The following is a 16,173-nucleotide window of genomic DNA, read 5'->3' on the forward strand; positions in this document are numbered from 1 at the left end:
GGCGGCCGGTGGGTCGTCTGGGGTCTTGGCAGAGGGCAGAGGCCGCCCTGACGGCTGGCAGGAGCGCGCTGTCTGTCTGGGTAAAAGGCGCTGCCCCTTTCTCCTCGCCACACGTGAGTTAATGTATAGTGATTACTCAGGATGCTCGGCCATATCCCCAGTTCTTCGAGGATGCTGCCGTTCCTGGCAGGAACGTGGAGCGCATAGTCCGGGCTCCTCGCTGGAGGCGGGGACCTAGCACGGTTCGAGGGGGCCGGTCGCGCCGGCAGCCCTCGGCATTGGCGGCATTCCAGCGCGCTGGCCTGTGTGTGTAGTCATGAGACGTACTGACAGCGGTATTTCTCTATCCTCAGTAAATCACTGTAGTGTTAGTCAGAGGCTGAGCCTGCAGTCTGGAGCCCTGGAATTTGCTACGATCAGGAATCCAGCAACAAGGCTCTGCAAAACAATGACCTCTCGCAAAGAGGGAGAGGCTCATAATTCAGATCCTGGGCGTCCAACTGTTTGGAGTTCATTCTTTTGTTACTAGGAATCTCTTCCTCTCTCCAAACCCAAATAAGAGACATTTGGTCCTTTTCTCTCTCTCTCTCTCTCTCTTTTTTTTTTTAAATGAAGAAAGGGGGAGGTGGCTCTGAGATAGTAGGTTTTGTGATCAAGCATGCCTTAGTTTCAATCCCAATTCTGCCACTTTCCATCTTTGTGGCCTTGGACAATCACTTAATTTATCTGGGCCCGATATCCTTCTCTGTAAAATGGCAATGCTGACAGTTCATGTATAGAGCTATTGTGAGCAGTAGAGTGAAAATATGCAAGGAGTTGGGCCCAGTACAATACTCAGTTGATGATAGTTACTGCTTTGTTATTAATGAGTCCATTATTCAGATACGGGTAATGATAGGGAATAAGAGCCTGTTACAGTGAATGTAATGTTTGAAAGTCATAATGTCTGGGTTAACATCCCAGATTCCTTATCTTTCAATGGGAGTAATAGTGGTTCCTTCCTGAAAGGAAGATGGTAAGTGCTTAGTGCAGTGCCTGGCAGATGATAAGCAGAGCTTTCGTCATTATTAGTATTATTAGAATGTCGAAGCATTTAGAGAATGATTTTGTAACTCCTTGGGTGGTTACACATGTGACCTTGATGCACAGATCTGTGATGACGCTGTAAATAATTTAAAGTGTAAGTAATAGAATTGCAGAGTTCACGTGCAACTCACAATGGATGTCATCATGCACAGGTTTAGAAAAACAGAAATGGCAGCGCCCCCTGGGCCAACTCCCTGGACTCAAAGAGGAAAGGTGGGCAGTGTCACTTGTTCGCCGCAGGTTAATTCCTCATCTCAGTAACGTTACTGATGTTTCCATGTATGTTTTCTAAGTGCTGAATGACCAGTTTCACAGGCAGGTTTAAAAGATGCTGCACCTCTTGCTTCTCCATGGGTTAGGGTACTTAAGTGCATTGTTTGATTCGATGAAATGTTTCCTGTTTGCACTATAGTGTGTCCCCTCCTTTTTATTGAAGATATCCAAGAATCTTCCTATACTAAATTACAGATTCATATGAAGAGGGTCTCAGAGATGCATGCTTTGGCTGCATTTCACCATAACCATCATATTGAGATATTTTCCAGTAGAGAGATGGAGAGATTGACCCAAGGTAGGAAGCTACAGAGTATGACTAACTTTCATTTGATTTGATTCAGAGAGGAGGGGGAGAGAGAAGAGGTTTGCCTAGTGATTTCTCCAGAACTTGGAAATTGAGGATTCCTGGGTCATTTGAACTCTTTATTTTCTTATTGAAAGGGTGACCCTGAGAAATTTTTTTGTTTTGTTCCCTAAGTGTTAAGAACATGAATGTCTTATTTGGGAGTTGAAAAGTACTCTTATCTGCCATAGAAATAAAGTAATCAAGGTATGAGGCAAGGGGTAGAGTGGGGTTCGTCTTGTGGAAATGTCAGTAAGTAATTTTTTCTACGACCTTGGTATTCAAGTGTGATCTGGTGAGGAAGAGCTCGCCCTTCCCCCTGTCTATCATCCATATGGACTCAGGGATTCCTGTTTTATTTGGTGAGTTGAGCTGTCCCTGATGTGGCAGATAAGAGCCCCTTCAACTGACTCATGTGTCCTTCTTACATGCCTTCCCCCCCAACCCCTTTTTTGAGCACTTCCTCATTGATTGGCAGACCGGATGTTCATCTTGTAACTTACCTGCTTCAGCCATGGAATCGGCCATTTCTCCTGGGGACCCTAATTCCTTTCAGTGGGGAGTAGTATTTAGAAGCCAAGATCTGGGTGCTAAGTGTAACTGTGGTGTCATTGCCTCTAGACTTGAGTTGTCTAATACAGTAGACACAGTTGCATGTGGCAGATCACACTTAACATTAAATTAAGTTTAAAAAATCAGTTCCTCAGTTGCAGTAGCCACATTTCCAGCTCAGTAGTGACATGTGGCTAGTGGCTAGCACGTTGGACAGAACACACACAGAACATTTCTACCATCACAGAAAGTTCTGTTGAACAGCATGATTTCTAGACTCTGTGGAAAGAGCCAGGGAATCATGAGTTCATTTTAATACTCCAGGTGTAATCCAACCCCACGGAGTTCTTCCTTCCTATTTCATATTTGTATCTCCCTGATTCCAACAACTTCAACCCATTTACTTAGTGCTCAGTCCTACCGTACACTTAAAAGAGTTTCAGAATTGCTATGCCTGTACCACTCTGAAAAACAAACCTGCTAGAAAGAGTTCAAGATTTGTTGGTGTTTTTTTTTCCCCTGGTGCTGAGGGTATAATAGTAGCCTCTTCTGAAGTACCAACTTCAAAAGTTACCTCCCCTCCCCACTTCAGTGTTGTGTTAATTACAATCTATAATTAATTTCTGTTGGCACTCAGTCGGAGATTTTTTCCCATCCTTGTTGATTTCATTTTTTGAATATGTAAAACTATTAACATGCTTCTAAAAGTCAAGACTGTGTAATCATATTGTTGTATAAGTAAGTGAAGTCATTATGCTGTACACCTTAAACCTACACAGTGCTATCTATCAATTATGTCTTAATGAGACTGAAAGAAAAAAAAGTCAAAACTATGTTTAAAAGTACTAGAGGAGGGCTTCCCTGGTGGCACAGTGGTTGAGAGTCTGCCTGCCGATGCAGGGGACGTGATTTCGTGCTCTGGTCTGGGAAGATCCCACATGCCGCGGAGTGGCTGGGCCCATGAGCCATGGCCGCTGAGCCTGCGCGTCCGGAGCCTGTGCTCCGCAACAGGAGAGGCCACGACAGTGAGAGGCCCGCGTTCCGCAAAAACAAAACAAAACAAACAAAAAGTACTAGAGGAGTATTATTCCCTTCCCTGTCTCCTTCACTGCTCTTGTTCCCTAACCCTGAAGGTGATTACCCTTCTTGTGTGTCTTTCTGTTAAAGTAAGCAGATACATGAATATTCTCTCATTCCCTTTCTTTCTTACACACAAGGTGCCATACTTTGTATACTCACTTGAGCTCAGGTGTTTTCAGTCAACCATGTATTGTGGAAATTGCTTCATGCCAGTTTCTCATCCTTGTTTGCAACTGCATAGTACTCCATTGCACGCATCTGCCATGGTGGGTTCAGCTAACCCCCTTTGTTTGGACATTTAGATAATATTTTATAATAATAATGCTGCCGTGGATAATCTTGTGCATTTGTAATATCTTGTGTATTTGTAATACAATTAAGACTCTTGAAGGCTAACAATTGATGCAGTATAACAACATGCTGAATTCATACTGGTTTTGAGACTTAGTCTAGGCTGCTTGGCTGGTAGAACCTGGTGAGAGTTCTGTGCTGAAGAGTATAGTCTAAGATGGCTTTCAATTTTCACCTCTGTGTGTGAGTGATGGATATGTAGCTGAACTCTTCACTCAGTTACCTGTGAGAGGAAGGGAATGTATATTGAGTGCTTACTCTATACTGGCCCTATGCCAGACACTTTAAGCATGTTATCTCATTTAACCCTTACAGTAAGTGTGTCCCTTTAAGATGGTGTGTGTGTGTGTGTGTATTACAGAAGCAGAAATTGAGAGCATAACGTGTCCAAAGTGATGGAGTTGGGATTAACCTTGCTGTGTGTGACACCGAAACCAATCATCACGTGATGTCACAGCTGTATCTCACCTGAGACAAGATGACATGCATCTTAAAGATGGACATCACATATTTAGGGTGACATTTGACCATTCTAGTGTCTGGCACATGGCAGGTGCTAAATAATTTCTGTGTTGAATTGAAAATTAGACCCACTATCCAGAGAATGTGCTCTTTGAGCTCATTTCCCAATTGGAAGAGGCATCCTCTTTTTGATCAGTGCTATATAAATGTGCAAAATAGTTGCCCCTGGCCTCAGAACAGGGCAAAACCCATAAGCTCACACTGAGATCAAAGCCATGGTCACTGGCCTTGTGCTGTAACGGCTATGCTCGCCCCAGACGGCGTTAACAATCCAAGCTGAAAGAGGCAGGGCCCAGCGAAAGAAAACATGACCCCTGCTTGCTGGTGTTGCTCCTTTGAAATCCTTTCCTGGTGTGAAATATGTCCCCTGATGTTGTCTTTGCTTCTGTGGCCATGCCTTTGAAGTTTTTCTCAAGTCTGATGGAGCCGATCCTGGTGTATCCTTGAGAGTGTTCTCCAGGCTCGGGTCTTCTGTTCCCTTTGCTCCTCCCCTTTCTCTTCTTCCTTCTCCTTTGCTTTCTTCTTCCCTTAACCTCCTATTCTTATTCTTTTTTTTTTTTTCTCCCTTGGTTTCAGTCGCTTCCCTCTTGACCCCATAAGAGTGAACAGAAAAAGAGGGAAAAACAGACTCAAAACCAGTAATTCTTGCAGCTTGACAGAAGGTTGGAGGAAGCCTTTGAAATCACATTCTGGGTGTGATTTAGAAACTCGGTTTAAAAAAAAAACAAAACCTTATTGATTACTGACTAGAATGGACATTTTTTTCCCCCAGAGGGATTGATTGTGTAGATGGTACCTCAGGTGTTCAGGAGTATCTAGTTTGTAAAGTATATGCATAATCGTTGGCAACACCATCATGCTCTGTTCGGTGATTCTCCATTTCTTGTATCTCTTTAGTACCTTTAGTACTGATGTGTATGAACATGCTTTCCCAGGGGACCGTTAGTCCACAGACTTCATGAAAGTAGAGGAAGCAATTCCTCATTTCAATTTAAAACCAGACCCAGAGGGAATGTATGGTGCAGCCACTATGGAAAAGAGTATGGAGGTTCCTTAAAAAACTAAAGCTAGAGCTAGCATATGATGCAGCAATCCCACTCCTGGGCATATATCGGGAAAAGATGAAATCTCTAATTCGAAAAGACACATGCACCCCTATGTTCATAGCAGCACTATTTACCATAGCCAAGACATGGAAGCAACCTAAGTGTCCATCAACAGATGAATGGATAAATATATATATACTACATATATACACTACATATATACCATTGAATATTACTCAGCCATAAAAAAGAATGAAATATTGCCATTGGCAACAACATGGATGGACCTAGAGACTATCATACTAAGTGAAGTAAGTTGGACAGAGAAAGACAAATATTATATGATAGCACTTATATGTGGAATCTAAAAATAATACAATGAACTTACTTATAAAACAGAAACAGACTCACAGACATAGAAAAACGAACTTGTGGTTACCAAAGAGGAAAGGTGTGGGGAGAGGGATAAATTAGGAGTACAGGATTAACAGATACTATATGCAAAATAGATAGACAACAAGGATTTACTGTATAGCCCAGGGAACTATATTCACTATCTTGTAATAACCTATAGTGGAAAAGAATCTGAAAAAGATTATTTATATATGTGTGTGTGTATATATATAGTCTTTTATATATATATATATATATATATATATATATATATATATATATATATATGTATGTATATATATATAAAACCTAGTCGCTTTGTTGTACACCTGAAACTAACACAATATTGTAAATCAACTATAGTTTAAATTAAACAAAAAAAACAGCTAGACCCAGAGGAAATTAAAAAGTTGGGGTTATTTTAGTACCTTGACCTAACAGCAGCTGAGACTTTAAAAGGTAAACAGTAATGTGTTTTTATTAGGTAAACAGTAGTACGTATTTATAGGCAGAGCATGTTATTGCTGTGTCCATGTCTACATAAGCCTTAGAGGGAGTCAGAATTTTCATCACTGAGAATGGTGATAGGTCAGGATTCCCAGCATCCAGAGAATCAAGAGAGCCTTTGTATCAGGGCTTATTCGTGACCGTGACTATCTGTTGAGCCTGATTGTGTACCAAGCCCTGTGCTGAATGTTTCATGGGCGTGATCTCCTTGCGTCCTCTCAAGCCTGTGATGTAGATGCTATGATTATCCCTCTTTTGCAGGTGGTAAAACTGAGGCTCAGCAAGGTTTGTAACTTGCTCAAGGTCACAGAGCTAGCTAGTTGGGAACGGAGCCAGGAATCAAAACCCAGCCTGGCTATTCCTGGAGCCAGCGCTGTTAGGAACCATGTTACATTGATGATGAAGAGCGCATGCATCCAGCTGCTGTGAATTGTTTGATACAGGAGCTTAACGCCTTGTGGTTTTGGATGATCTGCTGTGTGAGCATTCTCCACACAGCGGAGTGATGCTTTGGAGATGGCGGGTGGAGAGTGGTCGTTGGAGCACGCGGTGACGGGCTGCAGGCGAGTAAGCGTGGAAGGGCTCTGAGAGCGCGAGGCAGGTCCATCCGCCCTGCACGGCGAGGCTTCCCTGCAGGGACGATGGGAGGAAGAGCAGCTGTTGAGCTTCCCCTGAAGAGGCTGAAAGGGCATCTCTGTGCAGGTGAGAGCCCCACGTGAACAGAGGAAGCTTTCCTTCATGCTCAGGAAAGTGCTTTTGAAATTGTGTTCTGGGGACTTCCCTGGTGGTCCAGTGGTAAAGAATCCGCCTTCCAACGCAGGGGACGCGGGTTCGATCCCTGGTCGGGGAATTAGGTTCCCACATGCCATGGGGTGGCTAGGCCCGTGCGCCACAACTGTTGAGCTCACGTGCCTCAGTGAGAGAGCCTGCGCGCCACAACTAGAGAGAGAAAAAACCTGCACGCCACTGCTAGAGAGAAGCCCGCACGTTGCAACGAAAGATCCCGCATGCCTCAACGAAGATCCCGCGTGCGGCCACTAAGACCCAGGGCAGCCAAAAAAAAAAGAAATTGTGTTCTGGTTTAAAATCTCTGACCCAATATTAAGTTAGTGGCACAGGCCAATAGTAACGTTAGTCTAAAGACGCAGACTGGGGCATTTTAAAATTTGCTTTAAATATATGAAGACATTTCCCCCCCACTACAGATTTCATAAATCAAGGACTTTTGAAATAGAATCCCTCAGACTATGTGCTTTCTCTTTTTCTCCCACATCCTTTTTGGCATCGTCTGAACTTGGGAAGTTTTAGCCCCGAAATTCTCTCCTCTTCTGCGCTTTCACACACAATCGTGTAAGTCTTCCCACAAGTGTTCTGGGATTTAAGAGGATATTTTATAGCCTTAATTTTAGTTATCCTAAATAACTAACTCAGAAACTGAGATATTGTTAATTTTTTATTTTTAAATCCCCCCAACGTATAGCAAGTATGTGTATTTATTTTGAAAAGTAAATGAGAAGGGAGCCTGGGTCTTTAATGAGTGCTTCTGTGGGGTGTCAGAAGGGCTTCGTGTGAGGCTGACTTTGCCCTGCACTGGAGCTAGGGCTGCGGGTCATCCCTAACGGGGGTGGAAATGAAGCTGGTTTTTACAGCCACTCTGTGTGACATTAAAGGCGCATCTGTGTGTTGCATGTGAGTGTTTTGCTAATGAAGTGTGGTACCTTTAAATAAAGGTCACGGGCCCGACCTCTGTTGTGTGGGTTTCTTGTTTGTCAGGCTAGAGGCATTTTCTCATTTTCACAGTTCAGCCGAAAACAAAGACCTCCTTATCCGAGCAGGGCGCTATGCTCTTAAGAGCTGACATCAGCCTTTTCCCAGCAGGCATCATTTCTGCCTTAAGAGTCTTTGCAGAGAGCTCGGAAGGCAGAGAACCGTCCTGCCACTGGCGTTGTTCTGGCCAAATGACACACGGGAGGCAGAAATGCCAAGCGTGCCAACAGTCAAGGCAGCAGAATAAAGGACCGTCATCGCGTGTCTGTTCTCATCTGCTCTGGGGACCTCTGGGCTCTTCCGTATCACAGAGCTTATAGAAGTGGGACGAGAACCTTGAAAAGGGGGGACTTCTTTACTAGAGAGGCATTAAAGAACCTTTGGGATCCATCAGAGAACTTTCATTAGCATGTGTAAAGACACTTTTTAAGACGCCTCACTAAGATGGAAAAAAAGAAAAAGAGTGTTTTTAGGTTGATGGATTAAGTCAAAGGCATTTGTTCCGAAGTTGAGGAAACAACACAACATAGGGTTTGGCCGGTTCCCCCTCCTGCCCTGATTCTCCAGGCGCCTCAGCCCCTTTTAGAGCGCCGTCTCCATGAAGATGCATCTGTGCCGGGGACACAAACGGCAGCTATATTTACACGCAGAGGATTAGTCTTGTTGCTTTGTGACCGCACAGGCCTCTTGTTGCTGCAGTGTGGAGCCAGCCTGTCCTGAGAGCGTATCAGGTGCTGTCACTTTAGTAGATCTGACTGAGGACCAGAGGGAGGACTGCTCAGAAGTGTGTCTCGTGTGAGTGTCGGTGGTTCTTTGATGTTCCTCTGGGTCCTGCTTGTAAACCCGTGGTCTCCTGTGCTGCCTGCGGCTGGCACACAGTGAGGTGGTGGCCAAGTCCCGCGTGCTGTGTTTGGTGTAATGTTTGTTTCATGACTGCCAGTACTTTGGTCCCTTATCTTCCTTGCTAAATCTTTGGGTACACACACACACACACACACACACACACACACACACACACAAACGCAACACACATTCTCCCTCCCTCTCCCTCCCTCTCCCTCTCCCTCCCTCTCCCTCCCTCTCCGTCTCTCCATCTCTCCGTCTCTCTCCGTCTTTCTGTCTCTCTCTCAGTTTCTCCACAGATTGTCTCCAAAGCATAATTAAAGAGCTCAGTGTTGCAGTAAGGGTTTGGGTCTGGCAGGAGCTGGAAACCTTGGCAAACAAGGGATCTGGATTCTGGATCCGAGCCTCCATGGCCCCAGCAGAGGCCCCGTGCACCGCAGACTAGAGGGGGATGGATTTCGCTACCGTCCTCTCCTCTGACTTCTCTGCCTCCTGCCTTGCTTTCCTTGAAGAGATCTAAGAATACAACTAACAGATCCACAGAGAAACCGGATCAGGGCCAAGTGGAAGCAGCAAACCAACTTGTAGTTGGTCAGGTCACTTCAGAAGCACGTCTGAGGCTGAACCCTCTTTGCTCCCCCAAACCTGTCCCTGTCGTTGAACCCGTCGAGGGAGGGTCGTGGGCTTTTCTAACTCATCGGAAGTCGTTTCCTTGGGACCACCAAGGTGACCCCTCAGGGGTGCAGGGCACTGCTGCCCGTCGAGTGCCTCAGGGCCCTCTTACCTCAAGATGCTCGAAGGACAGAGAGTGTTCCCCGGCCAGAGTTTGGGAAGCGCCCAACCCGATCTCCTGAGTCTGCCTGTGTGGTTGGCGCCAGTCAGGCTCTGAGAGTCTGAGGTGCAGAGACGTGGTTTAGCCCAGGGTTTCTCAAATGTAACTCGCCATGGGATCCTCGATTCCTTTCTCACGAGCCCTGTTAGCAATATTCCGGGGGGCAAACTTGCCTAACAAAATGAGCATTTTATTTGGTTTCAAAATTCTATTATGAACATGCAGACTCGCAAGGTTCTGGTGCCGTACAGCTTAGGTATGTGATGACAGGATTGTGTGATCCCTTGATTTGGGGCTGTAGGGTGCCAGCTTTCATGCTCAGGGCTTCCAGCGAAGTTCACTGAGGCCAGGGAGGCTGAGGACGCCCGGGGCCCCATTGTCCCCTGACCGTGGCCCCTCACCTTCCTTCCTCACCCACCGCCTTCCCTCCGAGCTGTTTCTAGGGGTGGATTGTCTCCACTTCCGTGTCCATTTCCCAGTCCAGCGCCGTGATCCGGACCATCAGCGTTAATGAAACTTCTCTCCCTCCCTCGCTGGTGCCCCGCTGGTCGCCCGATGCAGGGGGAACCTGATCCAGGTTATCTTATTTGACTTCCTGTTCCATTGGAAGCCTCTTCTCCCTTGGTTTCCTTGGCCCCTTTCTTGCTTTCATTGGTTCCCCTCCCAGTTCTCTGGCTCCTCCGTTCAGGATCTCTCAAAGGCTCGTCATTAATCCATCCTCCAGGGCTCCGTTCTTCTCACTGCACAGACCCTGGAAAGAAGTCACATGCCAGCTCATGCCTTGATTTACCACTAGAGGTGGAGGGTTCCTAGATCTTTATGTCCGGCTGAGGCCAAACCTGCACACCCCCAGAGCCGCCTGCCTTCCGGATAGTGTATGTGCCCCTCAGGCTCAGAGTTGCCCCACCGGCCGTGACTTTATAGGCTCCTTCTCCTCCAGCGCGTCCCCAGGTCTGTCCCCCATCTTCACGGCAGGGCGGCCGTCCGTCTTTCCACTTTCCCTGAAGTCACCTCGCTCTTCTTCCATCTGGTCTCCCATGGCTGCTCTCTCTCTGCCCCCTGTTAAATCAGTCTGCTGAATCTTTTCCACGAAGCTCCTGGCCTCGGCCATGGCTTAGACCCCCATTCCCATGGCAGTGCCCTCCCTACTGGTCTTGGCACTTTAGTGCAGAAGAAGGTTTCTGAAGTCTTCCTCTCTGCTTGGAATCCTCCCACGGCTCCCCTCGGCTCCAGGGGACCCCGAGCAGACCCCCGCCTGCAGGAGCTTCCGCGTTGCCTGCTGAGGTGCCGCCCACTGCTGTCCTTCGTCACTTTTCTTGCCTCCTTCTCTTGGCAAAGGGCGGTTCCTTCTGCGTCAAGGGGAACAGTTCTATGCATAGAACGATCACACTTTGCTGTCCCTTATCGTGTCTGTCCCACTGGCGCACCCAGCATAGCACCCGAGGCCTTCTAGGTGCTAAGTAAATGTTTCCATGAAAAATGTGGCACTCTGAGCGCACTGTCAGTGCTCTTCCCTTTGGAAAGCATGGTAAGAATTGCTTTCATTTTTACTTTTTTTCTTTTTAAAAAATATTTATTTATTTATTTATTTATTTATGGCTGTGACGGGTCTTAGTTGTGGCGCACGGGCTTAGTTGCCCCACGGCATGTGGGATCTTAGTTACCCGACCAGGGATGGAACCCGCGTCTCCTGCATTTGAAGGCGGACTCCTAACCACTGGACCACCAAGGAAATCCCAAGAATCGCTTTCAAATATGCAATGAGCCCTGAGTGGCACCACTTACTGTACTTCTGTTTTTTCTGTGTAGCCCTGATGTTTCATTCAGGGAACCCCTGGAACAGAGAACCCCACCGCCACTACTTGTCCTGCCTTCCTCCCCGGACCCCTGTTCCCCCCAAACAGAAACATGCAAATCCCTAGTACCTGGGCATGTGCACACTTAATAATCGGAATCACTGGCTCTGCCTGAGATGCTGGCTTTGGATCAGATGCTCTTATCCCAGTGCTGACCCTGAGTAATAAGCCTTCAGAGTTTATTGTAGGAATGAATTTTCCCCCGCTCCTCCCTCTGTTTATATTTCTTCCTGTGCATCTTGCTCTGATCCCAGTGTGAGCACCAGGTAAGGTGTATAGAAATGAGAAATCCAGTTCAGGTGGGTGCATCTCGTAGGTCAGAGGGATGGCCAGACACTTGTGGGTGTAAACAATAGTTCTGGCCATGCTAGAAAAGCCAACAGATCTCTGCTCAGGTGTTTATTACTTCTGGAGTTTTTTAAATCTACCTAAAAAGTTCTCAAAGCCAAAGCGTTTTTCAACCATCTCATAGTAGAGCTGTGGTGTGTATTTTATTTGTGTGTGACCACTTTGGGTGCTAGCTCTAGGGCAAGTTATGTCAAGTGACCGCAGCGCAGAGGCTCCGTGTTCTAACCGTGTAACACGGGTGCGTGGTGCTGATGCCCTGTGGCTCTGTGATTGGCATGTATTTCTTGAGAGCCTCCGTGGAGGGCAAGGCAACATTCACTGAGGGGCAATGGCTCTGGCTCATTTTTGACAGTAAGATAAAATCCAGGTTATGGGGCTTCCCTGGTGGCGCAGTGGTTGGGAGTCTGCCTGCCGATGCAGGGGACGCGGGTTCGTGCCCCGGTCCAGGAGGATCCCGCGTGCCGTGGAGCAGTTGGGCCCGTGAGCCATGGCCGCTGAGCCTGCACGTCCGGAGCCTGTGCTCCGCGGCCGGAGAGGCCGCAACGGTGAGAGGCCCGCGTACCGCAAAAAGAAAAAAAAAAAAAAAATCCAGGTTATGTAGGGTGATCTTCAGGCACTTTGGTGACCTCTCCTAAACTCCCTTTCCCAGAATTATTCTCAGTAGATGGCCCTCTTGGACTATCAATTGTCAAAAGCCTCCTTTACCATGATTATGTTTAAAAGAAGTTATCCGAATCCCCGCCATTATACGCCTTTGAGCAAGCTCCACATGGTGTGAGAAGCGATTCTCCCCAACTCACGGTGGGCAGTCTGGGTTGTTCACCTGCTTTGGAACTTCCACTCTGAGGCTAATATTTGAAACCAGCATTTTCATGGCCCGGGGCGTCTTAATGTGTGCGGTGTGGCCCTCACCATCTCCCAGGTTCCTCTTCACACCCCCTGTGTCAGTCAGGGTTCCCAGCCTCCCTGGTTGCCTGTACTTTAACTTTGATCTTTCTAAACATGCCACCAAATTTGGTGAGCGTCTGACCTGCCATCCTCCCCAGCATGTCATTTTGGAAAAAGTTCAGATCTACAGAAACATTAAACTGGTACCATGAGCACCCACATATCGTTCACTGGCTTCACTAGTTGTGAATATTCTGCCACATTTGCTTTCTCTTTTGTACGCGTCGTAGACAGTGATGCGATCTAACGTAGTACATGTGTTCACATTCGAGAATGCCCTCTAGGGATGTTTTCCTTTACATTCAGGGCGCAGTTAGGAGCCACACATTGCATTTTGTTGTTGTGCCTCCAAGTGCTCTTTGATCTAGGACAGCTTTCCCCATGCTGCGGGGTGGATGGTGGTGGCGTTGGGGGACGAGGGAGGCAGGGTCCTGGGCAGGGGCGGCCCTGATGTCACTCCTTGGGAAAGTCGCCCTTTGGAACCAGCCAGACCGACAGCAGGGGCCTGTCTGTCCACACTGGGAGGGATGACGTTGTTGTACGTGATAAATAAAGCACGTATTCAGGATGTGCCTGTGGTTGTTACGTGGGGGGAAGGGTGAGTTCAGAAATGGACAAGGCAGAGGGAGAGAAGTCAGGTTGAAGGAGGAGTCGGAGCGATTGGAACAGGACGTGGCTGAGCTGTAAGGAACAGATGTAAATGTCTCCGCCTGCTCCGAGATAACTCATCAGCTTTTCATATATTTTTATCGCTGCCCCAAAGGCTCATTTCTGTTTCTAGCCAACAATCCCAGGGGTTTTACTTACAAAAAAAAAAAAAAAAAAAGCAACAACCCGGCACCTTCCCTCATTCGCGGCAAAGGTGGGGCGTTGCCCTATTCTCCTCCTCCCTAAACCTGCAAAACTCTAATAGACTGATTTCCTGTGAGACCCCTGGTTTCTTAGATATAATTGATTCAAAGCTCACGTGAAGTCTCTTGACTGTGAAAACTGGTAGCATTTGGGGGAGTGGAGGGAGGGTTCTTCTAATTTTCAGTAGTGAATTTGATGTCTAATAAAACCGACCTCAGAATTTCTGAGACTCGATGTTAACTCCTTGGGGGTGCCGTGATGGAGACCTCGACGGTGGCTGTGGGGTTTCTCACCCGAACTTGGAGCGCATGGTGGGCTGGGTGGGCGGCAGGGTCTCCCAGGCGGGCATCTTGCCCGGTGCAGGGCTGGGGGCAGGGGGTGCCTTCCTCCTCCTGTTGCCCAGATCCCAGAACGCCTTATTTTTTCTTTTTTGAGCATTGGTTGTTTGACTCTTCTTTCATTTCCAAGAAATGTAGTAGAGTGTCCTTCCAGTAAATTCCCCCACTTAGCCTAAGCTAGCAGGCCTTGTTTTATGTTGCTTGTGACCAAAAGAACTTGTTAACAAATACAGATACTGGGGCTGTTTACAATGTTTCGCTATTATTTGTGATACTTCTGGGGCCGTCTCTGTACATCCTTTCTTGTTCACATCTCTTATTCCCCGTTTCTAGAAGTAGAATTTCTGGGTCGGACAGCGCCCATTTCTGCTTCCGTGCATCCTGCCAGCTCGTCTCTAGTAGGTTAGCTCACTGACATTCCACTGGCAACTCTATGCATGTGCCTGTCACCCACAGCATCACAAAGGTGACTGTTAACGTGTATTTAATTTTTGCAGGTTTCATAGGAGAATCATTGTGGTAACTTGTCTTTTTTTTTTTTCTGATACTAGGAAACTTGAATGATCTTTTCATATTTTCATTGACCATTTGGATTTCTTCTTTTGTGACTGTTTATATCTTCTTTTTAAAAAAATTTAGGGCATTCATCTTCTTTCTATTGCTGTGTTATAACTCTGCTTATTAAGGACCCTCCATCAGATGAGTTAGGAAAATAACCACTTTCCTAATTTGTTATTTGCTTTTCAACTTTACTGTGTTTTTGAAATACAGATTTTTTTTAAATTTGGAAGTGGTCGAATCATTAAACCTTTTCTTTAATGGAAAAGGCTTCTAAAGTGTACTAGAAAGGAGCGGAATGTGCTGCCTAGTACCTTGGGACACATGTCTAGGCTGTGTGTGTTGACGGTGGGATAATTGTATGTGCTTAATACATGTTAGTTATGCAATGAAGAGATGTATATTGTGTGTCCGTTGCTTCATTCGTTCACTTATCTGGCACTTCCCGGGTGCCTGCTTCTCTGGCGGCATTGGGTGGGGGGATGAGGGTGGGCGTGGAGGAGCCCTCCCGGGCCTGAGGAAGTTTTGGGGGCGGCGATGTGCAGGGCAGAGCCCCAGGAACAGGGGCCCTGCCACCCCCCACCCCCGCCAGCGTTTCTGGATTGTCTGTTTGTTCTCCCCTCCCCGTTCTAGGACATTTTCCACCGTTGCACTGAGCATCCTGAGTGAACAGAGGGCTTTGGGTGTTTATTTTAATGGTCTCTTGTTGGGTCCCATCAGCAAGCTCTGAAATCAAACGTTTCAATTCTGGTTTTATTTAACCATTTTACCAGATGTTTCCTGTGGTTTGATAGATGTACCATTTACTTGAAAGTTACACTCCTGAGAGTTTGAATGTTATGGACACCGTTGCTATAGACAATGATTCGGTCAGGGCAGGATCTGGGAGACAACTTTCGCATCATTTTGGGGTTGAAGATGTGATTTCCCCCAGAACAGTAATGCCGTCTTCATCATCAGCTTTTATCTTCTCTGTTACTGTTCTGATCTCTGGTTTATAAGAGACTGTAACCGGTTGCTCGGAACTTATTCCCCTAAACACCACTGTGCCACCGCGGCTAGTACTTTCTGAAAGCAGCTGGACCCAGTACATCTAGGTTTTGTCTGTAAAACTCACCTGGGTCGAAAAGAACTCAGGTAGCGGGCAGGCGAAAGTTCGAACTGGCCAGAAATGGGACTGAGGCTGGCTCCTGAGGACTCCCTGATGCTGGGCGGGGTGAGAAAGCTGCAGACGTGGCATCTTTTGCACCCACCCCAGGCCTGCGGAGACAGACCCGGGACCGCGGTGGCACCTTTACTGTCCCCAGCTCTCTGCGGCCTGAGCCCCCGCAGAGCGGAGCCTCTCAGCCAGGCTTCTGCCGACGGGAGGAAAGCAGGAGGAAGTCGCTCCCTACCAGGCACGAGGGAACCTGGGGCATTTCGACCCTCCTGCCCTGGGGGGCGCGGGGGCAGGGGCGGGGGACCGTGCGGGGCGGCGCTGCTCCTCCTCGCGCCCCCCCCCACCAGCAGCCCACCGGCCTCTCTGGGTTCTGCTGGGCCTCGTTTTAGAGAGTTTTATAAAAGCCTGATGTTCTGGCAGACGGGGAGACAAAGAAAGAGGAAATGGCATGCTGTCCTCCTGACAGCGGACCCCTTTTCTCACGGACTGGGACCGTAACGATGCGTGTCGCCTTCT

General features: G+C 47.3%; 1 protein-coding gene across 3 annotated transcripts in view; it reads left to right on the plus strand.

The window, feature by feature from the left end:
* VGLL4 (vestigial like family member 4) overlaps positions 1 to 16,173 on the plus strand; it is a 154,152-nt gene that overhangs the window by 117,968 nt on the left and 20,011 nt on the right. The gene's annotated exons all lie outside the window — the stretch shown is intronic.

Source organism: Hyperoodon ampullatus (assembly GCF_949752795.1).
Source record: "Hyperoodon ampullatus genome assembly, chromosome: 10".
NCBI classification, from domain to species: domain Eukaryota; kingdom Metazoa; phylum Chordata; class Mammalia; order Artiodactyla; family Ziphiidae; genus Hyperoodon; species Hyperoodon ampullatus.